At 38.6% G+C, this 27,934-nt stretch overlaps 30 non-coding genes across 30 annotated transcripts; all 30 read right to left on the bottom strand.

Moving 5' to 3' along the window:
- Nucleotides 1-1,448: 1,448 nt before the first annotated feature.
- On the bottom strand, nucleotides 1,449-1,521 carry trnak-cuu (transfer RNA lysine (anticodon CUU)). Its single transcript has one exon. It is a non-coding gene; the product is annotated as a tRNA-Lys (tRNA).
- Nucleotides 1,522-2,257: 736 nt separating this feature from the next.
- Nucleotides 2,258-2,330, bottom strand: trnam-cau (transfer RNA methionine (anticodon CAU)). The gene has a single exon. It is a non-coding gene; the product is annotated as a tRNA-Met (tRNA).
- A 957-nt stretch (nucleotides 2,331-3,287) lies between these two features.
- On the bottom strand, nucleotides 3,288-3,360 carry trnat-cgu (transfer RNA threonine (anticodon CGU)). The gene has a single exon. It is a non-coding gene; the product is annotated as a tRNA-Thr (tRNA).
- Nucleotides 3,361-3,972: 612 nt separating this feature from the next.
- trnam-cau (transfer RNA methionine (anticodon CAU)) lies at nucleotides 3,973-4,045 on the bottom strand. Its single transcript has one exon. It is a non-coding gene; the product is annotated as a tRNA-Met (tRNA).
- Nucleotides 4,046-4,657: 612 nt separating this feature from the next.
- Nucleotides 4,658-4,730, bottom strand: trnam-cau (transfer RNA methionine (anticodon CAU)). The gene has a single exon. It is a non-coding gene; the product is annotated as a tRNA-Met (tRNA).
- Nucleotides 4,731-5,003: 273 nt separating this feature from the next.
- trnam-cau (transfer RNA methionine (anticodon CAU)) lies at nucleotides 5,004-5,076 on the bottom strand. The gene has a single exon. It is a non-coding gene; the product is annotated as a tRNA-Met (tRNA).
- Nucleotides 5,077-6,048: 972 nt separating this feature from the next.
- On the bottom strand, nucleotides 6,049-6,121 carry trnam-cau (transfer RNA methionine (anticodon CAU)). The gene has a single exon. It is a non-coding gene; the product is annotated as a tRNA-Met (tRNA).
- A 1,996-nt stretch (nucleotides 6,122-8,117) lies between these two features.
- trnat-cgu (transfer RNA threonine (anticodon CGU)) lies at nucleotides 8,118-8,190 on the bottom strand. Its single transcript has one exon. It is a non-coding gene; the product is annotated as a tRNA-Thr (tRNA).
- Nucleotides 8,191-8,823: 633 nt separating this feature from the next.
- On the bottom strand, nucleotides 8,824-8,896 carry trnat-cgu (transfer RNA threonine (anticodon CGU)). Its single transcript has one exon. It is a non-coding gene; the product is annotated as a tRNA-Thr (tRNA).
- A 612-nt stretch (nucleotides 8,897-9,508) lies between these two features.
- trnam-cau (transfer RNA methionine (anticodon CAU)) lies at nucleotides 9,509-9,581 on the bottom strand. The gene has a single exon. It is a non-coding gene; the product is annotated as a tRNA-Met (tRNA).
- A 1,619-nt stretch (nucleotides 9,582-11,200) lies between these two features.
- Nucleotides 11,201-11,273, bottom strand: trnat-cgu (transfer RNA threonine (anticodon CGU)). The gene has a single exon. It is a non-coding gene; the product is annotated as a tRNA-Thr (tRNA).
- An 855-nt stretch (nucleotides 11,274-12,128) lies between these two features.
- Nucleotides 12,129-12,201, bottom strand: trnam-cau (transfer RNA methionine (anticodon CAU)). Its single transcript has one exon. It is a non-coding gene; the product is annotated as a tRNA-Met (tRNA).
- Nucleotides 12,202-12,469: 268 nt separating this feature from the next.
- Nucleotides 12,470-12,542, bottom strand: trnam-cau (transfer RNA methionine (anticodon CAU)). The gene has a single exon. It is a non-coding gene; the product is annotated as a tRNA-Met (tRNA).
- Nucleotides 12,543-13,499: 957 nt separating this feature from the next.
- On the bottom strand, nucleotides 13,500-13,572 carry trnat-cgu (transfer RNA threonine (anticodon CGU)). Its single transcript has one exon. It is a non-coding gene; the product is annotated as a tRNA-Thr (tRNA).
- Nucleotides 13,573-14,193: 621 nt separating this feature from the next.
- On the bottom strand, nucleotides 14,194-14,266 carry trnam-cau (transfer RNA methionine (anticodon CAU)). The gene has a single exon. It is a non-coding gene; the product is annotated as a tRNA-Met (tRNA).
- Nucleotides 14,267-15,223: 957 nt separating this feature from the next.
- trnat-cgu (transfer RNA threonine (anticodon CGU)) lies at nucleotides 15,224-15,296 on the bottom strand. Its single transcript has one exon. It is a non-coding gene; the product is annotated as a tRNA-Thr (tRNA).
- Nucleotides 15,297-16,947: 1,651 nt separating this feature from the next.
- Nucleotides 16,948-17,020, bottom strand: trnat-cgu (transfer RNA threonine (anticodon CGU)). Its single transcript has one exon. It is a non-coding gene; the product is annotated as a tRNA-Thr (tRNA).
- A 966-nt stretch (nucleotides 17,021-17,986) lies between these two features.
- On the bottom strand, nucleotides 17,987-18,059 carry trnam-cau (transfer RNA methionine (anticodon CAU)). The gene has a single exon. It is a non-coding gene; the product is annotated as a tRNA-Met (tRNA).
- Nucleotides 18,060-18,327: 268 nt separating this feature from the next.
- trnat-cgu (transfer RNA threonine (anticodon CGU)) lies at nucleotides 18,328-18,400 on the bottom strand. Its single transcript has one exon. It is a non-coding gene; the product is annotated as a tRNA-Thr (tRNA).
- Nucleotides 18,401-19,823: 1,423 nt separating this feature from the next.
- On the bottom strand, nucleotides 19,824-19,896 carry trnat-cgu (transfer RNA threonine (anticodon CGU)). Its single transcript has one exon. It is a non-coding gene; the product is annotated as a tRNA-Thr (tRNA).
- A 966-nt stretch (nucleotides 19,897-20,862) lies between these two features.
- On the bottom strand, nucleotides 20,863-20,935 carry trnam-cau (transfer RNA methionine (anticodon CAU)). Its single transcript has one exon. It is a non-coding gene; the product is annotated as a tRNA-Met (tRNA).
- Nucleotides 20,936-21,203: 268 nt separating this feature from the next.
- On the bottom strand, nucleotides 21,204-21,276 carry trnat-cgu (transfer RNA threonine (anticodon CGU)). The gene has a single exon. It is a non-coding gene; the product is annotated as a tRNA-Thr (tRNA).
- Nucleotides 21,277-21,909: 633 nt separating this feature from the next.
- Nucleotides 21,910-21,982, bottom strand: trnam-cau (transfer RNA methionine (anticodon CAU)). The gene has a single exon. It is a non-coding gene; the product is annotated as a tRNA-Met (tRNA).
- A 630-nt stretch (nucleotides 21,983-22,612) lies between these two features.
- trnam-cau (transfer RNA methionine (anticodon CAU)) lies at nucleotides 22,613-22,685 on the bottom strand. The gene has a single exon. It is a non-coding gene; the product is annotated as a tRNA-Met (tRNA).
- A 613-nt stretch (nucleotides 22,686-23,298) lies between these two features.
- trnam-cau (transfer RNA methionine (anticodon CAU)) lies at nucleotides 23,299-23,371 on the bottom strand. The gene has a single exon. It is a non-coding gene; the product is annotated as a tRNA-Met (tRNA).
- A 290-nt stretch (nucleotides 23,372-23,661) lies between these two features.
- On the bottom strand, nucleotides 23,662-23,734 carry trnat-cgu (transfer RNA threonine (anticodon CGU)). Its single transcript has one exon. It is a non-coding gene; the product is annotated as a tRNA-Thr (tRNA).
- A 633-nt stretch (nucleotides 23,735-24,367) lies between these two features.
- On the bottom strand, nucleotides 24,368-24,440 carry trnam-cau (transfer RNA methionine (anticodon CAU)). The gene has a single exon. It is a non-coding gene; the product is annotated as a tRNA-Met (tRNA).
- A 1,300-nt stretch (nucleotides 24,441-25,740) lies between these two features.
- trnam-cau (transfer RNA methionine (anticodon CAU)) lies at nucleotides 25,741-25,813 on the bottom strand. The gene has a single exon. It is a non-coding gene; the product is annotated as a tRNA-Met (tRNA).
- Nucleotides 25,814-26,103: 290 nt separating this feature from the next.
- trnat-cgu (transfer RNA threonine (anticodon CGU)) lies at nucleotides 26,104-26,176 on the bottom strand. Its single transcript has one exon. It is a non-coding gene; the product is annotated as a tRNA-Thr (tRNA).
- A 1,665-nt stretch (nucleotides 26,177-27,841) lies between these two features.
- Nucleotides 27,842-27,914, bottom strand: trnam-cau (transfer RNA methionine (anticodon CAU)). Its single transcript has one exon. It is a non-coding gene; the product is annotated as a tRNA-Met (tRNA).
- Nucleotides 27,915-27,934: the final 20 nt, after the last annotated feature.

Here is a 27,934-nt window from a genome sequence, read left to right as displayed (position 1 = left end):
GAAAGTCCAAAAGCACTGAGAATTAATTTTCACCATCAGACAACAGTCTTTTTATAAGCTTTGCTGACCCGTGTGAGGATCGAACACACGACTTTCAGATTATGAGACTGACGCACTGCCTGCTGCACAAACGAGGCACATCAAATCATTGAGTGTAAGAAAAAATATCTATACCGACCTTCAGATTTTGACAGTGACGTTGTAAGCACCGTTCCAAAATGTATGGTCTGAAAAACCACAACACCTGAGAAAAAAACTATGATTTCATTCTAAAGTAAAACAATTTGATATCGACCTTAAGATGTGGTTTCCACCGTGACAAAAGTATGTATTGTCTGAAAGTCCAAAACAACTGAGAATTTATTTTCACCTTCAGACAACAGTCTTTTTATAAGCTTTGCTGCCCCGTGTGAGGATCGACCTCACGACCTCCAGATTATGAGACTGACGCGCTGCCTGCTGCACCAACGAGGCACATTAAATCTTTAGATGTAAGAAAAAATATCGATACCGACCTTCACTTTTTGACAGTGACGTTGTAAGCACCGTGCCAAAATGTATGGTCTGAAAGTCCACAACACCTAAGAAAAAAAACAATGATTTCATTCTAAAGTAAAAAATATAGATATCGATACCGACCTTCAGATTTTGACAGTGACGTTGTAAGCACCGTGCCAAAATGTATGGTCTGAAAGTCCACAACACCTAAGATAAAAAACAATGATTTCATTCTAAAGTAAAAAATATAGATATCGATACCGACCTTCAGATTTTGACAGTGACGTTGTAAGCACCGTGCCAAAATGTATGGTCTGAAAGTCCACAACACCTAAGATAAAAACAATGATTTCATTCTAAATTAAAAAATATAGATATCGATACCGACCTTCAGATTTTGACAGTGACGTTGTAAGCACCGTGACAAAATGTATGGTCTGAAAAACCACAACACCTGAGAAAAAAACTATGATTTCATTCTAAAGTAAAACAATTTGATATCGACCTTAAGATGTGGTTTCCACCGTGACAAAAGTATGTATTGTCTGAAAGTCCAAAACCACTGAGAATTTATTTTCACCATCAGAGAACAGTCTTTTTATAAGCTTTGCTGCCCCGTGTGAGAATCGAACTCACGACCTTCAAATTACGAGACTGACGCGCTGCCTGCAGCACCAACGAGGGACATTAAATCATTAACTGTAAGAAAAAATATCGATACCGACCTTCAGATTTTGACTGTGACGTTGTAAGCACCGTGCCAAAATGTATGGTCTGAAAGTCCACAACACCTGAGAAAAAAACTATGATTTCATTCGAAAGTAAGAAATATAGATATCGACCTTAAGATTAAGTTTCCACCGTGACAAAAGTATGTATTGTCTGAAAGTCCAAAACCAGTGAGAATTAATTTTCACCTTCAGACAACACTGTCTTTCTATAAGCTTTGCTGCCCCGTGTGAGGATCGAACTCACGACCTTCAGATTAAGAGACTGACGCACTGCCTGCTGCGCCAACGAGGCACTTTTAAACATTGAGCGTAAAGAAAAAATATCGATAACGACCTTCAGATTTTGACAGTGACGTTGTAAGCACCGTGCCAAAATGTATGGTCTGAAAGTCCACATCACCTGAGAAAAAAACAATGATTTCATTCTAAAGTAAAAAATATAGATATGGATTCCGACCTTCAGATTTTGACAGTGACGTTGTAAGCACCGTGACAAAATGTATGGTCTGAAAAACCACAACACCTGAGAAAAAAACAATGATTTCATTCTAAAGTAAAAAATATAGATATCGACCTTAAGATGTGGTATCCACTGTGACAAAAGTATGTATTGTCTGGAAGTCCAAAACCACTGAGAATTAATTTTCACTTCATCTTCAGACAACACTTTCTTATTAACAGCATTGCTGCCCCGTGTGAGGATCGAACTCACAACCTTCAGATTATGAGACTTAGGGGCTACCTACTGCGCTAACGAAGCACATCTAATCATCAATTCGAAAGAGAAAATTATCAATACCGACCTTCACTTTTTGACAGTGACGTTGTAAGCACCGTGCCAAAATGTATGGTCTGAAAAACCACAACACCTGAGAAAAAAACAATGCTTTCATTCTAAAGTAAAACAATTTGATATCGACCTTAAGATGTGGTTTCCACCGTGACAAAAGTATGTATTGTCTGAATGTCCAAAACCACTGAGAATTAATTTTCACCTTCAGACAACACTGTCGTTTTATAAGCTTTGCTGCCCCGTGTGAGGATCGAACTCACGACCTTCAGATTATGAGACTGACGCGCTGCCTGCTGCGCCAACGAGGCACTTCTAAACATTAAGCGTAAAGAAAAAATATCGATAACGACCTTCAGATTTTGACAGTGACGTTGTAAGCACCGTGCCAAAATGTATGGTCTGAAAGTCCACATCACCTGAGAAAAAAAATATGATTTCATTCTAAAGTAAAAAATATAGATATCGACCTTAAGATGTGGTATCCACTGTGACAAAAGTATGTATTGTCTGAAAGTCCAAAACAACTGAGAATTAATTTTCACTTCATCTTCAGACAACACTGTCTTTTTAAAAGCTTTGCTGCCCCGTGTGAGGATCGAACTCACGACCTTCAGATTATGAGACTGACGAGCTACCTACTGCGCTAACGAAGCACATTTAATCAACAAATCGAAAGAAAAAAATATCAATACCGACCTTCACTTTTTGACAGTGACGTTGTAAGCACCGTGCCAAAATGTATGGTCTGAAAAACCACAACACCTGAGAAAAAAACAATGATTTCATTCTAAAGTAAAACAATTTGATATCGACCTTAAGATGTGGTTTCCACCGTGACAAAAGTATGTATTGTCTGAAAGTCCAAAACATCTGAGAATTAAATTTCACTTCATCTTCAGAGAACACTTTCTTTTTAAAATCTTTGCTGCCCCGTGTGAGGATCGAACTCGCGACCTTCAGATTATGAGACTGACGCGCTACCTACTGCGCTAACGAAGCACATTTAATCAACAAATCTAAAGAAAAAATTATCGATACCGACCTCCACTTTTTGACAGTGACGTTGTAAGCACCGTGCCAAAATGTATGGTCTGAAAAACCACAACACCTGAGAAAAAAACAATGATTTCATTCTAAAGTAAAACAATTTGATATCGACCTTAAGATGTGGTTTCCACCGTGACAAAAGTATGTATTGTCTGAAAGTCCAAAACCACTGAGAATTAATTTTCACCATCAGACAACAGTCTTTTTATAAGCTTTGCTGCCCCGTGTGAGAATCGAACTCACGACCTTCAAATTACGAGACTGACGCGCTGCCTGCTGCACCAACGAGGCACATTAAATCGTTAAGTGTAAGAAAAAATATCGATACCGACCTTCAGATTTTGACGCTGACGTTGTAAGCACCGTGCCAAAATGTATGGTCTGAAAGTCCACAACACCTGAGAAAAAAACTATGATTTCATTCGAAAGTAAGAAATATAGATATCGACCTTAAGATGTGGTATCCACCGAAACAAAAGTATGTATTGTCTGAAAGTCCAAAACATCTGAGAATTAATTGTCACTTATTCTTCAGACAACATTTTCTTTTTAAAATCTTTGCTGCCCCGTGTGAGGATCTAACTCACGACCTTCAGATTATGATACTGACGCGCTACCTACTGCGCTAACGAAGCACATTTAATCATGAAATCGAAAGAAAAAATTATCGATACCGACCTTCACTTTTTGACAGTGACGTTGTAAGCACCGTGCCAAAATGTATGGTCTGAAAAACCACAACACCTGAGAAAAAAACTATGATTTCATTCTAAAGTAAAACAATTTGATATCGACCTTAAGATGTGGTTTCCACCGTGACAAAAGTATGTATTGTCTGAAAGTCCAAAACCAGTGAGAATTAATTTTCACCTTCATAAAACACTGTTTTTTTAAAAGCTTTGCTGCCCCGTGTGAGGATCGAACTCACGACCTTCAGATTATGAGACTGACGCGCTGCCTGCTGCGCCAACGAGGCACTTTTAAACATTAAGCGTAAAGAAAAAATATCGATAAAGACTTTCACTTTTTGACAGTGACGTTGTAAGCACCGTGCCAAAATGTATGGTCTGAAAAACCACAACACCTGAGAAAAAAACAATGATTTCATTCTAAAGTAAAAAATATAGATTTCGACGTTAAGATGTGGTATCCACTGTGACAAAACTATATATTGTCTGAAAGTCCAAAAGCAGTGAGAATTAATTTTCACCTTCAGACAACACTGTCTTACTATAAGCTTTGCTGCCCCGTGTGAGGATCGAACTCACGACCTTCAGACTATGAGACTGACGCACTGCCTGCTGCGCCAAAGAGGCAGTTTTAAACGTTGAGCGTAAAGAAAAAATATCGATAACGACCTTCAGATTTTGACAGTGACGTTGTAAGCACCGTGCCAAAATGTATGGTCTGAAAGTCCACATCACCTGAGAAAAAAAATATGATTTCATTCTAAAGTAAAACAATTTGATATCGACCTTAAGATGTGGTTTCCACCGTGACAAAAGTATGTATTGTCTGAAAGTCCAAAACAACTGAGAATTAATTTTCACTTAATCTTCAGAGAACACTGTCTTTTTAAAAGCTTTTCTGCCCCGTGTGAGGATCGAACTCACGACGTTCAGATTATGAGACTGACGCGCTACCTACTGCGCTAACGAAGCACATTTAATCGACAAATCGAAAGAAAAAAATATCAATACCGACCTTCACTTTTTGACAGTGACGTTGTAAGCACCGTGCCAAAATGTATGGTCTGAAAAACCACAACACCTGAGAAAAAAACAATGATTTCATTCTAAAGTAAAACAATTTGATATCGACCTTAAGATGTGGTTTCCACCGTGACAAAAGTATGTATTGTCTGAAAGTCCAAAACATCTGAGAATTAAATTTCACTTCATCTTCAGAGAACACTTTCTTTTTAAAATCTTTGCTGCCCCATGTGAGGATCGAACTCACGACCTTCAGATTATGAGACTGACGCGCTACCTACTGCGCTAACAAAGCACATTTAATCAACAAATCTAAAGAAAAAATTATCGATACCGACCTTCACTTTTTGACAGTGACGTTGTAAGCACCGTGCCAAAATGTATGGTCTGAAAAACCACAACACCTGAGAAAAAAACTATGATTTCATTCTAAAGTAAAACAATTTGATATCGACCTTAAGATGTGGTTTCCACCGTGACAAAAGTATGTATTGTCTGAAAGTCCAAAACCACTGAGAATTTATTTTCACCATCAGAGAACAGTCTTTTTATAAGCTTTGCTGCCCCGTGTGAGAATCGAACTCACGACCTTCAAATTACGAGACTGACGCGCTGCCTGCAGCACCAACGAGGGACATTAAATCATTAAGTGTAAGAAAAAATATCGATACCGACCTTCAGATTTTGACTGTGACGTTGTAAGCACCGTGCCAAAATGTATGGTCTGAAAGTCCACAACACCTGAGAAAAAAACTATGATTTCATTCGAAAGTAAGAAATATAGATATCGACCTTAAGATGTGGTATCCACCGAAACAAAAGTATGTATTGTCTGAAAGTCCAAAACATCTGAGAATTAATTGTCACTTATTCTTCAGACAACACTTTCTTTTTAAAATCTTTGCTGCCCCGTGTGAGGATCTAACTCACGACCTTCAGATTATGAGACTGACGTGCTGCATGCTGCACCAACGAGGCACATTAAAGCATTAAGTGTAAGAAAAAATATAGATACCGACCTTCAGATTTTGACAGTGACGTTGTAAGCACCGTGCCAAAATGTATGGTCTGAAAGTCCACAACACCTAAGAAAAAAACAATGATTTCATTCTAAAGTAAAAAATATAGATATGGATACCGACCTTCAGATTTTGACAGTGACGTTGTAAGCACCGTGACAAAAGTATGTATCGTCTGAACGTCCAATTCCACTGAGAATTAATTTTCACCTCATCTTCAGAAAACACTGTTTTTTTAAAAGCTTTGCTGCCCCGTGTGAGGATCGAACTCACGACCTTCAGATTATGAGACTGAGGCGCTACCTACTGTGCTAACGAGGCACATCTAATCAATAATTCGAAAGAAAAAATTATCAATACCGACCTTCACTTTTTGACAGTGACGTTGTAAGCACCGTGCCAAAAGGTATGGTCTGAAAAACCACAACACCTGAGAAAAAAACAATGATTTCATTCTAAAGTAAAACAATTTGATATCGACCTTAAGATTAAGTTTCCACCGTGACAAAAGTATGTATTGTCTGAAAGTCCAAAACCAGTGAGAATTAATTTTCACCTTCAGACAACACTGTCTTTCTATAAGCTTTGCTGCCCCGTGTGAGGATCGAACTCACGACCTTCAGATTATGAGACTGACGCACTGCCTGCTGCGCCAACGAGGCACTTTTAAACATTGAGCGTAAAGAAAAAATATCGATAACGACCTTCAGATTTTGACAGTGACGTTGTAAGCACCGTGCCAAAATGTATGGTCTGAAAGTCCACATCACCTGAGAAAAAAACAATGATTTCATTCTAAAGTAAAAAAGTATAGATATGGATTCCGACCTTCAGATTTTGACAGTGACGTTGTAAGCACCGTGACAAAAGTATGTATCGTCTGAACGTCCAATACCACTGAGAATTAATTTTCACTTCATCTTCAGAAAACACTGTTTTTTTAAAAGCTTTGCTGCCCCGTGTGAGGATCGAACTCACGACCTTCAGATTATGAGACTGACGCCCTGCCTGCTGCGCCAACGAGGCACTTTTAAACATTAAGCGTAAAGAATAAATATCGATAACGACTTTCCCTTTTTGACAGTGACCTTGTAAGCACCGTGGCAAAATGTATGGTCTGAAAAACCACAACACCTGAGAAAAAAACAATGATTTCATTCTAAAGTAAAACAATTTGATATCGACCTTAAGATGTGGTTTCCACCGTGACAAAAGTATGTATTGTCTGAAAGTCCAAAACCACTGAGAATTAATTTTCACCTTCAGACAACACTGTCTTTTTATAAGCTTTGCTGCCCCGTGTGAGGATCGAACTCACGACCTTCAGATTATGAGACTGACGCCCTGCCTGCTGCGCCAACGAGGCACTTTTAAACATTAAGCGTAAAGAAAAAATATCGATAACGACTTTCCCTTTTTGACAGTGACCTTGTAAGCACCGTGGCAAAATGTATGGTCTGAAAAACCACAACACCTGAGAAAAAAACAATGATTTCATTCTAAAGTAAAACAATTTGATATCGACCTTAAGATGTGGTTTCCACCGTGACAAAAGTATGTATTGTCTGAAAGTCCAAAACCACTGAGAATTAATTTTCACCTTCAGACAACACTGTCTTTTTATAAGCTTTGCTGCCCCGTGTGAGGATCGAACTCACGACCCTCAGATTATGAGACTGACGCGCTGCCTGCTGCGCCAACGAGGGACTTCTAAACATCAAGCGTAAAGAAAAAATATCGATAACGACCTTCAGATTTTGACAGTGACTTTGTAAGCACCGTGCCAAAATGTATGGTCTGAAAGTCCACATCACCTGAGAAAAAAAATATGATTTCATTCTAAAGTAAAAAATATAGATATCGACCTTAAGATGTGGTATCCACTGTGACAAAAGTATGTATTGTCTGAAAGTCCAAAAAAACTGAGAATTAATTTTCACTTCATCTTCAGACAACACTGTCTTTTTAAAAGCTTTTCTGCCCCGTGGGAGGATCGAACTCACAACGTTCAGATTATGAGAGTGACGCGCTACCTACTGCGCTAACGAAGCACATTTAATCGACAAATCGAAAGAAAAAAATATCAATACCGACCTTCACTTTTTGACAGTGACGTTGTAAGCACCGTGCCAAAATGTATGGTCTGAAAAACCACAACACCTGAGAAAAAAACAATGATTTCATTCTAAAGTAAAACAATTTGATATCGACCTTAAGATGTGGTTTCCACCGTGACAAAAGTATGTATTGTCTGAAAGTCCAAAACCACTGAGAATTTATTTTCACCACCAGAGAACAGTCTTTTTATAAGCTTTGCTGCCCCGTGTGAGAATCGAACTCACGACCTTCAAATTACGAGACTGACACGCTGCCTGCTGCACCAACGAGGCACATTAAATCGTTAAGTGTAAGAAAAAATATCGATACCGACCTTCAGATTTTGACGCTGACGTTGTAAGCACCGTGCCAAAATGTATGGTCTGAAAGTCCACAACACCTGAGAAAAAAACTATGATTTCATTCGAAAGTAAGAAATATAGATATCGACCTTAAGATGTGGTATCCACCGAAACAAAAGTATGTATTGTCTGAAAGTCCAAAACATCTGAGAATTAATTGTCACTTATTCTTCAGACAACACTTTCTTTTTAAAATCTTTGCTGCCCCGTGTGAGGATCTAACTCACGACCTTCAGATTATGAGACTGACGCGCTGCATGCTGCACCAACGAGGCACATTAAAGCATTAAGTGTAAGAAAAAATATAGATACCGACCTTCAGATTTTGACAGTGACGTTGTAAGCACCGTGCCAAAATGTATGGTCTGAAAGTCCACAACACCTAAGAAAAAAACAATGATTTCATTCTAAAGTAAAAAATATAGATATGGATACCGACCTTCAGATTTTGACAGTGACGTTGTAAGCACCGTGACAAAAGTATGTATCGTCTGAACGTCCAATTCCACTGAGAATTAATTTTCACTTCATCTTCAGAAAACACTGTCTTTTTAAAAGCTTTGCTGCCCCGTGTGAGAATCGAACTCACGACCTTCAAATTACGAGACTGACGCGCTGCCTGCTGCACCAACGAGGCACATTAAATCGTTAAGTGTAAGAAAAAATATCGATACCGACCTTCAGATTTTGACGCTGACGTTGTAAGCACCGTGCCAAAATGTATGGTCTGAAAGTCCACAACACCTGAGAAAAAAACTATGATTTCATTCGAAAGTAAGAAATATAGATATCGACCTTAAGATGTGGTATCCACCGAAACAAAAGTATGTATTGTCTGAAAGTCCAAAACATCTGAGAATTAATTGTCACTTATTCTTCAGACAACACTTTCTTTTTAAAATCTTTGCTGCCCCGTGTGAGGATCTAACTCACGACCTTCAGATTATGATACTGACGCGCTACCTACTGCGCTAACGAAGCACATTTAATCATGAAATCGAAAGAAAAAATTATCGATACCGACCTTCACTTTTTGACAGTGACGTTGTAAGCACCGTGCCAAAATGTATGGTCTGAAAAACCACAACACCTGAGAAAAAAACTATGATTTCATTCTAAAGTAAAACAATTTGATATCGACCTTAAGATGTGGTTTCCACCGTGACAAAAGTATGTATTGTCTGAAAGTCCAAAACCAGTGAGAATTAATTTTCACCTTCAGAAAACACTGTTTTTTTAAAAGCTTTGCTGCCCCGTGTGAGGATCGAACTCACGACCTTCAGATTATGAGACTGACGCGCTGCCTGCTGCGCCAACGAGGCACTTTTAAACATTATGCGTAAAGAAAAAATATCGATAAAGACTTTCACTTTTTGACAGTGACGTTGTAAGCACCGTGCCAAAATGTATGGTCTGAAAAACCACAACACCTGAGAAAAAAACAATGATTTCATTCTAAAGTAAAAAATATAGATATCGACGTTAAGATGTGGTATCCACTGTGACAAAAGTATATATTGTCTGAAAGTCCAAAACCAGTGAGAATTAATTTTCACCTTCAGACAACACTGTCTTTCTATAAGCTTTGCTGCCCCGTGTGAGGATCGAACTCACGACCTTCAGACTATGAGACTGACGCACTGCCTGCTGCGCCAACGAGGCACTTTTAAACATTCAGCGTAAAGAAAAAATATCGATAACGACCTTCAGATTTTGACAGTGACGTTGTAAGCACCGTGCCAAAATGTATGGTCTGAAAGTCCACATCACCTGAGAAAAATCAATGATTTCATTCTAAAGTAAAAAATATAGATATGGATTCCGACCTTCAGATTTTGACAGTGACGTTGTAAGCACCGTGACAAAAGTATGTATCGTCTTCATCTTCAGAAAACACTGTTTTTTTAAAAGCTTTGCTGCCCTGTGTGAGGATCGAACTCACGACCTTCAGATTATGAGACTGACGCCCTGCCTGCTGCGCCAACGAGGTACTTTTAAACATTAAGCGTAAAGAAAAAATATCGATAACGACTTTCCCTTTTTGACAGTGACCTTGTAAGCACCGTGGCAAAATGTATGGTCTGAAAAACCACAACACCTGAGAAAAAAACTATGATTTCATTCTAAAGTAAAACAATTTGATATCGACCTTAAGATGTGGTTTCCACCGTGACAAAAGTATGTATTGTCTGAAAGTCCAAAACCACTGAGAATTAATTTTCACCTTCAGACAACACTGTCTTTTTATAAGCTTTGCTGCCCCGTGTGAGGATCGAACTCACGACCTTCAGATTATGAGACTGACGCGCTGCCTGCTGCGCCAACGAGGGACTTCTAAACATCAAGCGTAAAGAAAAAATATCGATAACGACCTTCAGATTTTGACAGTGACGTTGTAAGCACCGTGCCAAAATGTATGGTCTGAAAGTCCACATCACCTGAGAAAAAAAATATGATTTCATTCTAAAGTAAAAAATATAGATATCGACCTTAAGATGTGGTATCCACTGTGACAAAAGTATGTATTGTCTGAAAGTCCAAAACAACTGAGAATTAATTTTCACTTCATCTTCAGACAACACTGTCTTTTTAAAAGCTTTTCTGCCCCGTGGGAGGATCGAACTCACGACGTTCAGATTATGAGAGTGACGCGCTACCTACTGCGCTAACGAAGCACATTTAATCGACAAATCGAAAGAAAAAAATATCAATACCGACCTTCACTTTTTGACAGTGACGTTGTAAGCACCGTGCCAAAATGTATGGTCTGAAAAACCACAACACCTGAGAAAAAAACAATGATTTCATTCTAAAGTAAAACAATTTGATATCGACCTTAAGATGTGGTTTCCACCGTGACAAAAGTATGTATTGTCTGAAAGTCCAAAACCACTGAGAATTTATTTTCACCATCAGACAACAGTCTTTTTATAAGCTTTGCTGCCCCGTGTGAGAATCGAACTCACGACCTTCAAATTACGAGACTGACGCGCTGCCTGCTGCACCAACGAGGCACATTAAATCGTTAAGTGTAAGAAAAAATATCGATACCGACCTTCAGATTTTGACGATTACGTTGTAAGCACCGTGCCAAAATGTATGGTCTGAAAGTCCACAACACCTGAGAAAAAAACTATGATTTCATTCGAAAGTAAGAAATATAGATATCGACCTTAAGATGTGGTATCCACCGAAACAAAAGTATGTATTGTCTGAAAGTCCAAAACATCTGAGAATTAATTGTCACTTATTCTTCAGACAACACTTCCTTTTTAAAATCTTTGCTGCCCCGTGTGAGGATCTAACTCACGACCTTCAGATTATGAAACTGACGCGCTGCATGCTGCACCAACGAGGCACATTAAAGCATTAAGTGTAAGAAAAAATATAGATACCGACCTTCAGATTTTGACAGTGACGTTGTAAGCACCGTGACAAAAGTATGTATCGTCTGAACGTCCAATTCCACTGAGAATTAATTTTCACTTCATCTTCAGAAAACACTGTTTTTTTAAAAGCTTTGCTGCCCCGTGTGAGGATCGAACTCACGACCTTCAGATTATGAGACTGACGCACTGCCTGCTGCGCCAACGAGGCACTTTTAAACATTAAGCGTAAAGAAAAAATATCGATAACGACTTTCACTTTTTGACAGTGACGTTGTAAGCACCGTGCCAAAATGTATGGTCTGAAAAACCACAACACCTGAGAAAAAAACAATGATTTCATTCTAAAGTAAAAAATATAGATATCGACGTTAAGATGTGGTATCCACTGTGACAAAAGTATATATTGTCTGGAAGTCCAAAACCACTGAGAATTAATTTTCACTTCATCTTCAGACAACACTTTCTTATTAAAAGCTTTGCTGCCCCGTGTGAGGATCGAACTCACGACCTTCAGATTATGAGACTGACGCGCTACCTACTGCGCTAACGAAGCACATTTAATCGACAAATCGAAAGAAAAAAATATCGATACCGACCTTCACTTTTTGACAGTGACGTTGTAAGCACCGTGCCAAAAGGTATGGTCTGAAAAACCACAACACCTGAGAAAAAAACAATGATTTCATTCTAAAGTAAAACAATTTGATATCGACCTTAAGATGTGGTTTCCACCGTGACAAAAGTATGTATTGTCTGAAAGTCCAAAACCACTGAGAATTAATTTTCACCTTCAGACAACACTGTCTTTTTATAAGCTTTGCTGCCCCGTGTGAGGATCGAACTCACGACCTTCAGATTATGAGACTGACGCGCTGCCTGCTGCGCCAACGAGGCACTTCTAAAGATTAAGAGTAAAGAAAAAATATCGATAACGACCTTCAGATTTTGACAGTGACGTTGTAAGCACCGTGCCAAAATGTATGGTCTGAAAGTCCACATCACCTGAGAAAAAAAATATGATTTCATTCTAAAGTAAAAAATATAGATATCGACCTTAAGATGTGGTATCCACTGTGACAAAAGTATGTATTGTCTGAAAGTCCAAAACAACTGAGAATTAATTTTCACTTCATCTTCAGACAACACTGTCTTTTTAAAAGCTTTGCTGCCCCGTGTGAGGATCGAACTTACAACCTTCAGATTATGAGACTGACGCGCTACCTACTGCGCTAACGAAGCACATTTAATCAACAAATCGAAAGAAAAAAATATCAATACCGACCTTCACTTTTTGACAGTGACGTTGTAAGCACCGTGCCAAAATGTATGGTCTGAAAAACCACAACACCTGAGAAAAAAACAATGATTTCATTCTAAAGTAAAACAATTTGATATCGACCTTAAGATGTGGTTTCCACCGTGACAAAAGTATGTATTGTCTGAAAGTCCAAAACATCTGAGAATTAAATTTCACTTCATCTTCAGAGAACACTTTCTTTTTAAAATCTTTGCTGCCCCGTGTGAGGATCGAACTCGCGACCTTCACATTATGAGACTGACGCGCTACCTACTGCGCTAACGAAGCACATTTAATCAACAAATCTAAAGAAAAAATTATCGATACCGACCTTCACTTTTTCACAGTGACGTTGTAAGCACCGTGCCAAACTGTATGGTCTGAAAAACCACAACACCTGAGAAAAAAACTATGATTTCATTCTAAAGTAAAACAATTTGATATCGACCTTAAGATGTGGTTTCCACCGTGACAAAAGTATGTATTGTCTGAAAGTCCAAAACCACTGAGAATTTATTTTCACCATCAGACAACAGTCTTTTTATAAGCTTTGCTGCCCCGTGTGAGAATCGAACTCACGACCTTCAAATTACGAGACTGACGCGCTGCCTGCTGCACCAACGAGGCACATTAAATCGTTAAGTGTAAGAAAAAATATCGATACCGACCTTCAGATTTTGACACTGACGTTGTAAGCACTGTGCCAAAATGTATGGTCTGAAAGTCCACAACACCTGAGAAAAAAACTATGCTTTCATTCGAAAGTAAGAAATATAGATATCGACCTTAAGATGTGGTATCCACCGAAACAAAAGTATGTATTGTCTGAAAGTCCAAAACATCTGAGAATTAATTGTCACTTATTCTTCAGACAACAATTTCTTTTTAAAATCTTTGCTGCCCCGTGTGAGGATCTAACTCACGACCTTCAGATTATGAGACTGACGCGCTGCCTGCTGCACCAAGCAGGCACATTAAAGCGTTAAGTGTAAGAAAAAATATCGATACCGACCTTCAGATTTTGACAGTGACGTTGTAAGCACCGTGCCAAAATGTATGGTCTGAAAGTCCACAACACCTAAGAAAAAAACAATGATTTCATTCTAAAGTAAAAAATATAGATATCGATACCGACCTTCAGATTTTACAGTGACGTTGTAAGCACCGTGACAAAAGTATGTATCGTCTGAACGTCCAATACCACTGAGAATTCATTTTCACAAAACACTGTCTTTTTAAGAGATTTGCTGCCCCGTGTGAGGATCGAACTCACGACCTTCAGATTATGAGACTGACGCGCTGCCTGCTGCGCCAACGAGGCACTTCTAAATATTAAGCGTAAAGAAAAAATATCGATAACGACCTTCAGATTTTGACAGTGACGTTGTAAGCACCGTGCCAAAATGTATGGTCTGAAAGTACACATCACCTGAGAAAAAAAATATGATTTCATTCTAAAGTAAAAAATATAGATATCGACCTTAAGATGTGGTATCCACTGTGACAAAAGTATGTATTGTCTGAAAGTCCAAAACAACTGAGAATTAATTTTCACTTCATCTTCAGACAACACTGTCTTTTTAAAAGCTTTGCTGCCCCGTGTGAGGATCGAACTTACGACCTTCAGATTATGAGACTGACGCGCTACCTACTGCGCTAACGAAGCACATTTAATCAACAAATCGAAAGAAAAAAATATCAATACCGACCTTCACTTTTTGACAGTGACGTTGTAAGCACCGTGCCAAAATGTATGGTCTGAAAAACCACAACACCTGAGAAAAAAACAATGATTTCATTCTAAAGTAAAACAATTTGATATCGACCTTAAGATGTGGTTTCCACCGTGACAAAAGTATGTATTGTCTGAAAGTCCAAAACATCTGAGAATTAAATTTCACTTCATCTTCAGAGAACACTTTCTTTTTAAAATCTTTGCTGCCCCGTGTGAGGATCGAACTCGCGACCTTCACATTATGAGACTGACGCGCTACCTACTGCGCTAACGAAGCACATTTAATCAACAAATCTAAAGAAAAAATTATCGATACCGACCTTCACTTTTTCACAGTGACGTTGTATGCACCGTGCCAAACTGTATGGTCTGAAAAACCACAACACCTGAGAAAAAAACTATGATTTCATTCTAAAGTAAAACAATTTGATATCGACCTTAAGATGTGGTTTCCACCATGACAAAAGTATGTATTGTCTGAAAGTCCAAAACCACTGAGAATTTATTTTCACCATCAGACAACAGTCTTTTTATAAGCTTTGCTGCCCCGTGTGAGAATCGAACTCACGACCTTCAAATTACGAGACTGACGCGCTGCCTGCTGCACCAACGAGGCACATTAAATCGTTAAGTGTAAGAAAAAATATCGATACCGACCTTCAGATTTTGACACTGACGTTGTAAGCACTGTGCCAAAATGTATGGTCTGAAAGTCCACAACACCTGAGAAAAAAACTATGCTTTCATTCGAAAGTAAGAAATATAGATATCGACCTTAAGATGTGGTATCCACCGAAACAAAAGTATGTATTGTCTGAAAGTCCAAAACATCTGAGAATTAATTGTCACTTATTCTTCAGAGAACAATTTCTTTTTAAAATCTTTGCTGCCCCGTGTGAGGATCTAACTCACGACCTTCAGATTATGAGACTGACGCGCTGCCTGCTGCACCAAGCAGGCACATTAAAGCGTTAAGTGTAAGAAAAAATATCGATACCGACCTTCAGATTTTGACAGTGACGTTGTAAGCACCGTGCCAAAATGTATGGTCTGAAAGTCCACAACACCTAAGAAAAAAACAATGATTTCATTCTAAAGTAAAAAATATAGATATCGATACCGACCTTCAGATTTTACAGTGACGTTGTAAGCACCGTGACAAAAGTATGTATCGTCTGAACGTCCAATACCACTGAGAATTCATTTTCACAAAACACTGTCTTTTTAAGAGATTTGCTGCCACGTGTGAGGATCGAACTCACGACCTTCAGATTATGAGACTGACGCGCTGCCTGCTGCGCCAACGAGGCACTTCTAAATATTAAGCGTAAAGAAAAAATATCGATAACGACCTTCAGATTTTGACAGTGACGTTGTAAGCACCGTGCCAAAATGTATGGTCTGAAAGTACACATCACCTGAGAAAAAAAATATGATTTCATTCTAAAGTAAAAAATATAGATATCGACCTTAAGATGTGGTATCCACTGTGACAAAAGTATGTATTGTCTGAAAGTCCAAAACAACTGAGAATTAATTTTCACTTCATCTTCAGACAACACTGTCTTTTTAAAAGCTTTGCTGCCCCGTGTGAGGATCGAACTTACGACCTTCAGATTATGAGACTGACGCGCTACCTACTGCGCTAACGAAGCACATTTAATCAACAAATCGAAAGAAAAAAATATCAATACCGACCTTCACTTTTTGACAGTGACGTTGTAAGCACCGTGCCAAAATGTATGGTCTGAAAAACCACAACACCTGAGAAAAAAACAATGATTTCATTCTAAAGTAAAACAATTTGATATCGACCTTAAGATGTGGTTTCCACCGTGACAAAAGTATGTATTGTCTGAAAGTCCAAAACATCTGAGAATTAAATTTCACTTCATCTTCAGAGAACACTTTCTTTTTAAAATCTTTGCTGCCCCGTGTGAGGATCGAACTCGCGACCTTCACATTATGAGACTGACGCGCTACCTACTGCGCTAACGAAGCACATTTAATCAACAAATCTAAAGAAAAAATTATCGATACCGACCTTCACTTTTTCACAGTGACGTTGTATGCACCGTGCCAAACTGTATGGTCTGAAAAACCACAACACCTGAGAAAAAAACTATGATTTCATTCTAAAGTAAAACAATTTGATATCGACCTTAAGATGTGGTTTCCACCATGACAAAAGTATGTATTGTCTGAAAGTCCAAAACCACTGAGAATTTATTTTCACCATCAGACAACAGTCTTTTTATAAGCTTTGCTGCCCCGTGTGAGAATCGAACTCACGACCTTCAAATTACGAGACTGACGCGCTGCCTGCTGCACCAACGAGGCACATTAAATCGTTAAGTGTAAGAAAAAATATCGATACCGACCTTCAGATTTTGACACTGACGTTGTAAGCACTGTGCCAAAATGTATGGTCTGAAAGTCCACAACACCTGAGAAAAAAACTATGCTTTCATTCGAAAGTAAGAAATATAGATATCGACCTTAAGATGTGGTATCCACCGAAACAAAAGTATGTATTGTCTGAAAGTCCAAAACATCTGAGAATTAATTGTCACTTATTCTTCAGAGAACAATTTCTTTTTAAAATCTTTGCTGCCCCGTGTGAGGATCTAACTCACGACCTTCAGATTATGAGACTGACGCGCTGCCTGCTGCACCAAGCAGGCACATTAAAGCGTTAAGTGTAAGAAAAAATATCGATACCGACCTTCAGATTTTGACAGTGACGTTGTAAGCACCGTGCCAAAATGTATGGTCTGAAAGTCCACAACACCTAAGAAAAAAACAATGATTTCATTCTAAAGTAAAAAATATAGATATCGATACCGACCTTCAGATTTTACAGTGACGTTGTAAGCACCGTGACAAAAGTATGTATCGTCTGAACGTCCAATACCACTGAGAATTCATTTTCACAAAACACTGTCTTTTTAAGAGATTTGCTGCCACGTGTGAGGATCGAACTCACGACCTTCAGATTATGAGACTGACGCGCTGCCTGCTGCGCCAACGAGGCACTTCTAAATATTTAGCGTAAAGAAATAATATCGATAACGACCTTCAGATTTTGACAGTGACGTTGTAAGCACCGTGCCAAAATGTATGGTCTGAAAGTACACATCACCTGAGAAAAAAACTATGATTTCATTCTAAAGTAAAAAATATAGATATCGACCTTAAGATCTGGTATCCACTGTGACAAAAGTATGTATTGTCTGAAAGTCCAAAACAACTGAGAATTAATTTTCACTTCATCTTCGGACAACACTGTCTTTTTAAGAGCTTTGCTGCCCCGTGTGAGGATCGAACTCACGACCTTCAGATTATGAGACTGACGCGCTACCTACTGCGCTAACGAAGCACATTTAATCTACAAATCGAAAGAAAAAAATATCGATACCGACCTTCACTTTTTGACAGTGACGTTGTAAGCACCGTGCCAAAAGGTATGGTCTGAAAAACCACAACACCTGAGAAAAAAACAATGATTTCATTCTAAAGTAAAAAATATAGATATCGACGTTAAGATGTGGTATCCACTGTGACAAAAGTATATATTGTCTGAAAGTCCAAAACCAGTGAGAATTAATTTTCACCTTCAGACAACACTGTCTTGTTATAAGCTTTGCTGCCCCGTGTGAGAATCGAACTCACGACCTTCAAATTACGAGACTGACGCGCTGCCTGCTGCACCAACGAGGCACATTAAATCGTTAAATGTAAGAAAAAATATCGATACCGACCTTCAGATTTTGACACTGACGTTGTAAGCACCGTGCCAAAATGTATGGTCTGAAAGTCCACAACACCTGAGAAAAAAACTATGATTTCATTCGAAAGTAAGAAATATAGATATCGACCTTAAGATGTGGTATCCACCGAAACAAAAGTATGTATTGTCTGAAAGTCCAAAACATCTGAGAATTAATTGTCACTTATTCTTCAGACAACACTTTCTTTTTAAAATCTTTGCTGCCCCGTGTGAGGATCTAACTCACGACCTTCAGATTATGAGACTGACGCGCTGCATGCTGCACCAACGAGGCACATTAAAGCATTAAGTGTAAGAAAAAATATAGATACCGACCTTCAGATTTTGACAGTGACGTTGTAAGCACCGTGCCAAAATGTATGGTCTGAAAGTCCACAACACCTAAGAAAAAAACAATGATTTCATTCTAAAGTAAAAAATATAGATATGGATACCGACCTTCAGATTTTGACAGTGACGTTGTAAGCACCGTGACAAAATGTATGGTCTGAAAGTACACATCACCTGAGAAAAAAAATATGATTTCATTCTAAAGTAAAAAATATAGATATCGACCTTAAGATGTGGTATCCACTGTGACAAAAGTATGTATTGTCTGAAAGTCCAAAACAACTGAGAATTAATTTTCACTTCATCTTCAGACAACACTGTCTTTTTAAAAGCTTTGCTGCCCCGTGTGAGGATCGAACTTACGACCTTCAGATTATGAGACTGACGCGCTACCTACTGCGCTAACGAAGCACATTTAATCAACAAATCGAAAGAAAAAAATATCAATACCGACCTTCACTTTTTGACAGTGACGTTGTAAGCACCGTGCCAAAATGTATGGTCTGAAAAACCACAACACCTGAGAAAAAAACAATGATTTCATTCTAAAGTAAAACAATTTGATATCGACCTTAAGATGTGGTTTCCACCGTGACAAAAGTATGTATTGTCTGAAAGTCCAAAACATCTGAGAATTAAATTTCACTTCATCTTCAGAGAACACTTTCTTTTTAAAATCTTTGCTGCCCCGTGTGAGGATCGAACTCGCGACCTTCACATTATGAGACTGACGCGCTACCTACTGCGCTAACGAAGCACATTTAATCAACAAATCTAAAGAAAAAATTATCGATACCGACCTTCACTTTTTCACAGTGACGTTGTATGCACCGTGCCAAACTGTATGGTCTGAAAAACCACAACACCTGAGAAAAAAACTATGATTTCATTCTAAAGTAAAACAATTTGATATCGACCTTAAGATGTGGTTTCCACCATGACAAAAGTATGTATTGTCTGAAAGTCCAAAACCACTGAGAATTTATTTTCACCATCAGACAACAGTCTTTTTATAAGCTTTGCTGCCCCGTGTGAGAATCGAACTCACGACCTTCAAATTACGAGACTGACGCGCTGCCTGCTGCACCAACGAGGCACATTAAATCGTTAAGTGTAAGAAAAAATATCGATACCGACCTTCAGATTTTGACACTGACGTTGTAAGCACTGTGCCAAAATGTATGGTCTGAAAGTCCACAACACCTGAGAAAAAAACTATGCTTTCATTCGAAAGTAAGAAATATAGATATCGACCTTAAGATGTGGTATCCACCGAAACAAAAGTATGTATTGTCTGAAAGTCCAAAACATCTGAGAATTAATTGTCACTTATTCTTCAGAGAACAATTTCTTTTTAAAATCTTTGCTGCCCCGTGTGAGGATCTAACTCACGACCTTCAGATTATGAGACTGACGCGCTGCCTGCTGCACCAAGCAGGCACATTAAAGCGTTAAGTGTAAGAAAAAATATCGATACCGACCTTCAGATTTTGACAGTGACGTTGTAAGCACCGTGCCAAAATGTATGGTCTGAAAGTCCACAACACCTAAGAAAAAAACAATGATTTCATTCTAAAGTAAAAAATATAGATATCGATACCGACCTTCAGATTTTACAGTGACGTTGTAAGCACCGTGACAAAAGTATGTATCGTCTGAACGTCCAATACCACTGAGAATTCATTTTCACAAAACACTGTCTTTTTAAGAGATTTGCTGCCACGTGTGAGGATCGAACTCACGACCTTCAGATTATGAGACTGACGCGCTGCCTGCTGCGCCAACGAGGCACTTCTAAATATTTAGCGTAAAGAAATAATATCGATAACGACCTTCAGATTTTGACAGTGACGTTGTAAGCACCGTGCCAAAATGTATGGTCTGAAAGTACACATCACCTGAGAAAAAAACTATGATTTCATTCTAAAGTAAAAAATATAGATATCGACCTTAAGATCTGGTATCCACTGTGACAAAAGTATGTATTGTCTGAAAGTCCAAAACAACTGAGAATTAATTTTCACTTCATCTTCGGACAACACTGTCTTTTTAAGAGCTTTGCTGCCCCGTGTGAGGATCGAACTCACGACCTTCAGATTATGAGACTGACGCGCTACCTACTGCGCTAACGAAGCACATTTAATCTACAAATCGAAAGAAAAAAATATCGATACCGACCTTCACTTTTTGACAGTGACGTTGTAAGCACCGTGCCAAAAGGTATGGTCTGAAAAACCACAACACCTGAGAAAAAAACAATGATTTCATTCTAAAGTAAAAAATATAGATATCGACGTTAAGATGTGGTATCCACTGTGACAAAAGTATATATTGTCTGAAAGTCCAAAACCAGTGAGAATTAATTTTCACCTTCAGACAACACTGTCTTGTTATAAGCTTTGCTGCCCCGTGTGAGAATCGAACTCACGACCTTCAAATTACGAGACTGACGCGCTGCCTGCTGCACCAACGAGGCACATTAAATCGTTAAATGTAAGAAAAAATATCGATACCGACCTTCAGATTTTGACACTGACGTTGTAAGCACCGTGCCAAAATGTATGGTCTGAAAGTCCACAACACCTGAGAAAAAAACTATGATTTCATTCGAAAGTAAGAAATATAGATATCGACCTTAAGATGTGGTATCCACCGAAACAAAAGTATGTATTGTCTGAAAGTCCAAAACATCTGAGAATTAATTGTCACTTATTCTTCAGACAACACTTTCTTTTTAAAATCTTTGCTGCCCCGTGTGAGGATCTAACTCACGACCTTCAGATTATGAGACTGACGCGCTGCATGCTGCACCAACGAGGCACATTAAAGCATTAAGTGTAAGAAAAAATATAGATACCGACCTTCAGATTTTGACAGTGACGTTGTAAGCACCGTGCCAAAATGTATGGTCTGAAAGTCCACAACACCTAAGAAAAAAACAATGATTTCATTCTAAAGTAAAAAATATAGATATGGATACCGACCTTCAGATTTTGACAGTGACGTTGTAAGCACCGTGACAAAAGTATGTATCGTCTGAACGTCCAATTCCACTGAGAATTAATTTTCACTTCATCTTCAGAAAACACTGTTTTTTTAAAAGCTTTGCTGCCCCGTGTGAGGATCGAACTCACGACCTTCAGATTATGAGACTGACGCGCTACCTACTGCGCTAACGAAGCACATTTAATCGACAAATCGAAAGAAAAAAATATCGATACCGACCTTCACTTTTTGACAGTGACGTTGTAAGCACCGTGCCAAAAGGTATGGTCTGAAAAACCACAACACCTGAGAAAAAAACAATGATTTCATTCTAAAGTAAAACAATTTGATATCGACCTTAAGATGTGGTTTCCACCGTGACAAAAGTATGTATTGTCTGAAAGTCCAAAACCAGTGAGAATTAATTTTCACCTTCAGACAACACTGTCTTTCTATAAGCTTTGCTGCCCCGTGTGAGGATCGAACTCACGACCTTCAGATTATGAGACTGACGCACTGCCTGCTGCGCCAACGAGGCACTTTTAAACATTGAGCGTAAAGAAAAAATATCGATAACGACCTTCAGATTTTGACAGTGACGTTGTAAGCACCGTGCCAAAATGTATGGTCTGAAAGTCCACATATCTGAGAAAAAAACAATGATTTCATTCTAAAGTAAAAAATATAGATATGGATTCCGACATTCAGATTTTGACAGTGACGTTGTAAGCACCGTGACAAAAGTATGTATCGTCTGAACGTCCAATACCACTGAGAATTAATTTTCACTTCATCTTCAGAAAACAGTGTTTTTTTAAAAGCTTTGGTGCCCCGTGTGAGGATCGAACTCACGACCTTCAGATTATGAGACTGACACGCTGCCTGCTGCGCCAACGAGGCACGTTTAAACATTAAGCGTAAAGAAAAAATATCGATAACGACTTTCACTTTTTGACAGTGACGTTGTAAGCACCGTGCCAAAATGTATGGTCTGAAAAACCACAACACCTGAGAAAAAAACAATGATTTCATTCTAAAGTAAAAAATATAGATATCGACCTTAAGATGTGGTATCCACTGTGACAAAAGTATGTATTGTCTGGAAGTCCAAAACCACTGAGAATTAATTTTCACTTCATCTTCAGACAACACTTTCTTATTAACAGCATTGCTGCCCCGTGTGAGGATCGAACTCAAGACCTTCAGATTATGAGACTGAGGCGCTACCTACTGTGCTAACGAGGCACATCTAATCAACAATTCGAAAGAAAAAATTATCAATACCGACCTTCACTTTTTGACAGTGACGTTGTAAGCACCGTGCCAAAAGGTATGGTCTGAAAAACCACAACACCTGAGAAAAAAACAATGATTTCATTCTAAAGTAAAACAATTTCATATCGACCTTAAGATTAAGTTTCCACCGTGACAAAAGTATGTATTGTCTGAAAGTCCAAAACGAGTGAGAATTAATTTTCACCTTCAGACAACACTGTCTTTCTATAAGCTTTGATGCCCCGTGTGAGGATCGAACTCACGACCTTCAGATTATGAGACTGACGCGCTGCCTGCTGCGCCAACGAGGCACTTCTAAACATTAAGCGTAAAGAAAAAATATCGATAACAACCTTCAGATTTTGACAGTGACGTTGTAAGCACCGTGCCAAAATGTATGGTCTGAAAGTCCACATCACCTGAGAAAAAAACAATGATTTCATTCTAAAGTAAAAAATATAGATATGGATTCCGACCTTCAGATTTTGACAGTGACGTTGTAAGCACCGTGACAAAAGTATGTATCGTCTGAACGTCCAATACCACTGAGAATTAATTTTCACTTCATCTTCAGAAAACACTGTTTTTTTAAAAGCTTTGCTGCCCCGTGTGAGGATCGAACTCACGACCTTCAGATTACGAGACTGACGCGCTGCCTGCTGCACCAACGAGGCACATTAAATCGTTAAGTGTAAGAAAAAATATCGATACCGACCTTCAGATTTTGACACTGACGTTGTAAGCACCGTGCCAAAATGTATGGTCTGAAAGTCCACAACACCTGAGAAAAAAACTATGATTTCATTCGAAAGTAAGAAATATAGATATCGACCTTAAGATGTGGTATCCACCGAAACAAAAGTATGTATTGTCTGAAAGTCCAAAACATCTGAGAATTAATTGTCACTTATTCTTCAGACAACACTTTCTTTTTAAAATCTTTGCTGCCCCGTGTGAGGATCTAACTCAAGACCTTCAGATTATGAGACTGACGCGCTGCATGCTGCACCAACGAGGCACATTAAAGCATGAAGTGTAAGAAAAAATATAGATACCGACCTTCAGATTTTGACAGTGACGTTGTAAGCACCGTGCCAAAATGTATGGTCTGAAAGTCCACAACACCTAAGAAACAAACAATGATTTCATTCTAAAGTAAAAAATATAGATATGGATACCGACCTTCAGATTTTGACAGTGACGTTGTAAGCACCGTGACAAAAGTATGTATCGTCTGAACGTCCAATTCCACTGAGAATTAATTTTCACTTCATCTTCAGAAAACAGTGTTTTTTTAAAAGCTTTGCTGCCCCGTGTGAGGATCGAACTCACGACCTTCAGATTATGAGACTGACGCGCTGCCTGCTGCGCCAACGAGGCACTTTTAAACGTTAAGCGTAAAGAAAAAATATCGATAACAACTTTCACTTTTTGACAGTGACGTTGTAAGCACCGTGCCAAAATGTATGGTCTGAAAAACCACAACACCTGAGAAAAAAACAATGATTTCATTCTAAAGTAAAAAATATAGATATCGACCTTAAGATGTGGTATCCACTGTGACAAAAGTATATATTGTCTGGAAGTCCAAAACCACTGAGAATTAATTTTCACTTCATCTTCAGACAACACTTTCTTATTAAAAGCTTTGCTTCCCCGTGTGAGGATCGAACTGACGACCTTCAGATTATGAGACTGACGCGGTACCTACTGCGCTAACGAGGCACACCTAATCAACAAATCGAAAGAAAAAATAATCAATACCGACCTTCACTTTTTGACAGTGACGTTGTAAGCACCGTGCCAAAATGTATGGTCTGAAAAACCACAACACCTGAGAAAAAAACAATGATTTCATTCTAAAGTAAAACAATTTGATATCGACCTTAAGATGTGGTTTCCACCGTGACAAAAGTATGTATTGTCTGAATGTCCAAAACCACTGAGAATTAATTTTCACCTTTACACAACACTGTCTTTTTATAAGGTTTGCTGCCTCGTGTGAGGATCGAACTCACAACCTTCAGCTTATGAGACTGGCGCGCTACCTACCTCGCTAACGAAGGACATTTAATCAACAAATCGAAAGAAAAAATTAGCGATACCGACCTTCACTTTTTGACAGTGACGTTGTAAGCACCGTGCCAAAATGTATGGTCTGAAAGTCCACAATACCTGAGAAAAAAACTATGATTTCATTCTAAAGTAAAAAATATAGATATATACCTTAAGATGTGGTATCCACCGTGACAAAAGTATTTATTGTCTGGAAGTCCAAAACCACTGAGAATTAATTTTCACTTCATCTTCAGACAACACTTTTTTATTAACAGCATTGCTGCCCCGTGTGAGGATCGAACTCAAGACCTTCAGATTATGAGACTGAGGCGCTACCTACTGTGCTAACGAGGCACATCTAATCAACAATTCGAAAGAAAAAATTATCAATACCGACCTTCACTTTTTGACAGTGACGTTGTAAGCACCGTGCCAAAAGGTATGGTCTGAAAAACCACAACACCTGAGAAAAAAACAATGATTTCATTCTAAAGTAAAACAATTTCATATCGACCTTAAGATTAAGTTTCCACCGTGACAAAAGTATGTATTGTCTGAAAGTCCAAAACGAGTGAGAATTAATTTTCACCTTCAGACAACACTGTCTTTCTATAAGCTTTGCTGCCCCGTGTGAGGATCGAACTCACGACCTTCAGATTATGAGACTGACGCGCTGCCTGCTGCGCCAACGAGGCACTTCTAAACATTAAGCGTAAAGAAAAAATATCGATAACAACCTTCAGATTTTGACAGTGACGTTGTAAGCACCGTGCCAAAATGTATGGTCTGAAAGTCCACATCACCTGAGAAAAAAACAATGATTTCATTCTAAAGTAAAAAATATAGATATGGATTCCGACCTTCAGATTTTGACAGTGACGTTGTAAGCACCGTGACAAAAGTATGTATCGTCTGAACGTCCAATACCACTGAGAATTAATTTTCACTTCATCTTCAGAAAACACTGTTTTTTTAAAAGCTTTGCTGCCCCGTGTGAGGATCGAACTCACGACCTTCAGATTACGAGACTGACGCGCTGCCTGCTGCACCAACGAGGCACATTAAATCTTTAAGTGTAAGAAAAAATATCGATACCGACCTTCAGATTTTGACACTGACGTTGTAAGCACCGTGCCAAAATGTATGGTCTGAAAGTCCACAACACCTGAGAAAAAAACTATGATTTCATTCGAAAGTAAGAAATATAGATATCGACCTTAAGATGTGGTATCCACCGAAACAAAAGTATGTATTGTCTGAAAGTCCAAAACATCTGAGAATTAATTGTCACTTATTCTTCAGACAACACTTTCTTTTTAAAATCTTTGCTGCCCCGTGTGAGGATCTAACTCAAGACCTTCAGATTATGAGACTGACGCGCTGCATGCTGCACCAACGAGGCACATTAAAGCCTGAAGTGTAAGAAAAAATATAGATACCGACCTTCAGATTTTGACAGTGACGTTGTAAGCACCGTGCCAAAATGTATGGTCTGAAAGTCCACAACACCTAAGAAACAAACAATGATTTCATTCTAAAGTAAAAAATATAGATATGGATACCGACCTTCAGATTTTGACAGTGACGTTGTAAGCACCGTGACAAAAGTATGTATCGTCTGAACGTCCAATTCCACTGAGAATTAATTTTCACTTCATCTTCAGAAAACAGTGTTTTTTTAAAAGCTTTGCTGCCCCGTGTGAGGATCGAACTCATGACCTTCAGATTATGAGACTGACGCGCTGCCTGCTGCGCCAACGAGGCACTTTTAAACGTTAAGCGTAAAGAAAAAATATCGATAACGACTTTCACTTTTTGACAGTGACGTTGTAAGCACCGTGCCAAAATGTATGGTCTGAAAAACCACAACACCTGAGAAAAAAACAATGATTTCATTCTAAAGTAAAAAATATAGATATCGACCTTAAGATGTGGTATCCACTGTGACAAAAGTATATATTGTCTGGAAGTCCAAAACCACTGAGAATTAATTTTCACTTCATCTTCAGACAACACTTTCTTATTAAAAGCTTTGCTGCCCCGTGTGAGGATCGAACTGACGACCTTCAGATTATGAGACTGACGCGGTACCTACTGCGCTAACGAGGCACACCTAATCAACAAATCGAAAGAAAAAATAATCAATACCGACCTTCACTTTTTGACAGTGACGTTGTAAGCACCGTGCCAAAATGTATGGTCTGAAAAACCACAACACCTGAGAAAAAAACAATGATTTCATTCTAAAGTAAAACAATTTGATATCGACCTTAAGATGTGGTTTCCACCGTGACAAAAGTATGTATTGTCTGAATGTCCAAAACCACTGAGAATTAATTTTCACCTTTACACAACACTGTCTTTTTATAAGGTTTGCTGCCTCGTGTGAGGATCGAACTCACAACCTTCAGCTTATGAGACTGGCGCGCTACCTACCTCGCTAACGAAGGACATTTAATCAACAAATCGAAAGAAAAAATTAGCGATACCGACCTTCACTTTTTGACAGTGACGTTGTAAGCACCGTGCCAAAATGTATGGTCTGAAAGTCCACAATACCTGAGAAAAAAACTATGATTTCATTCTAAAGAAAAAAATATAGATATATACCTTAAGATGTGGTATCCACCGTGACAAAAGTATGTATTGTCTGGAAGTCCAAAACCACTGAGAATTAATTTTCACTTCATCTTCAGACAACACTTTCTTATTAACAGGATTGCTGCCCCGTGTGAGGATCGAACTCACGACCTTCAGATTATGAGACTGAGGCGCTACCTACTGTGCTAACGAGGCACATCTAATAAACAATTCGA

This window comes from Salmo salar, chromosome 02 (genome assembly GCF_965601325.2).
Source record: "Salmo salar chromosome 02, fSalSal1, whole genome shotgun sequence".
Lineage (NCBI taxonomy): Eukaryota > Metazoa > Chordata > Actinopteri > Salmoniformes > Salmonidae > Salmo > Salmo salar.
Note: the sequence above shows the minus strand (reverse complement) of the source record. Positions and strands in the feature narration are given on the sequence as shown.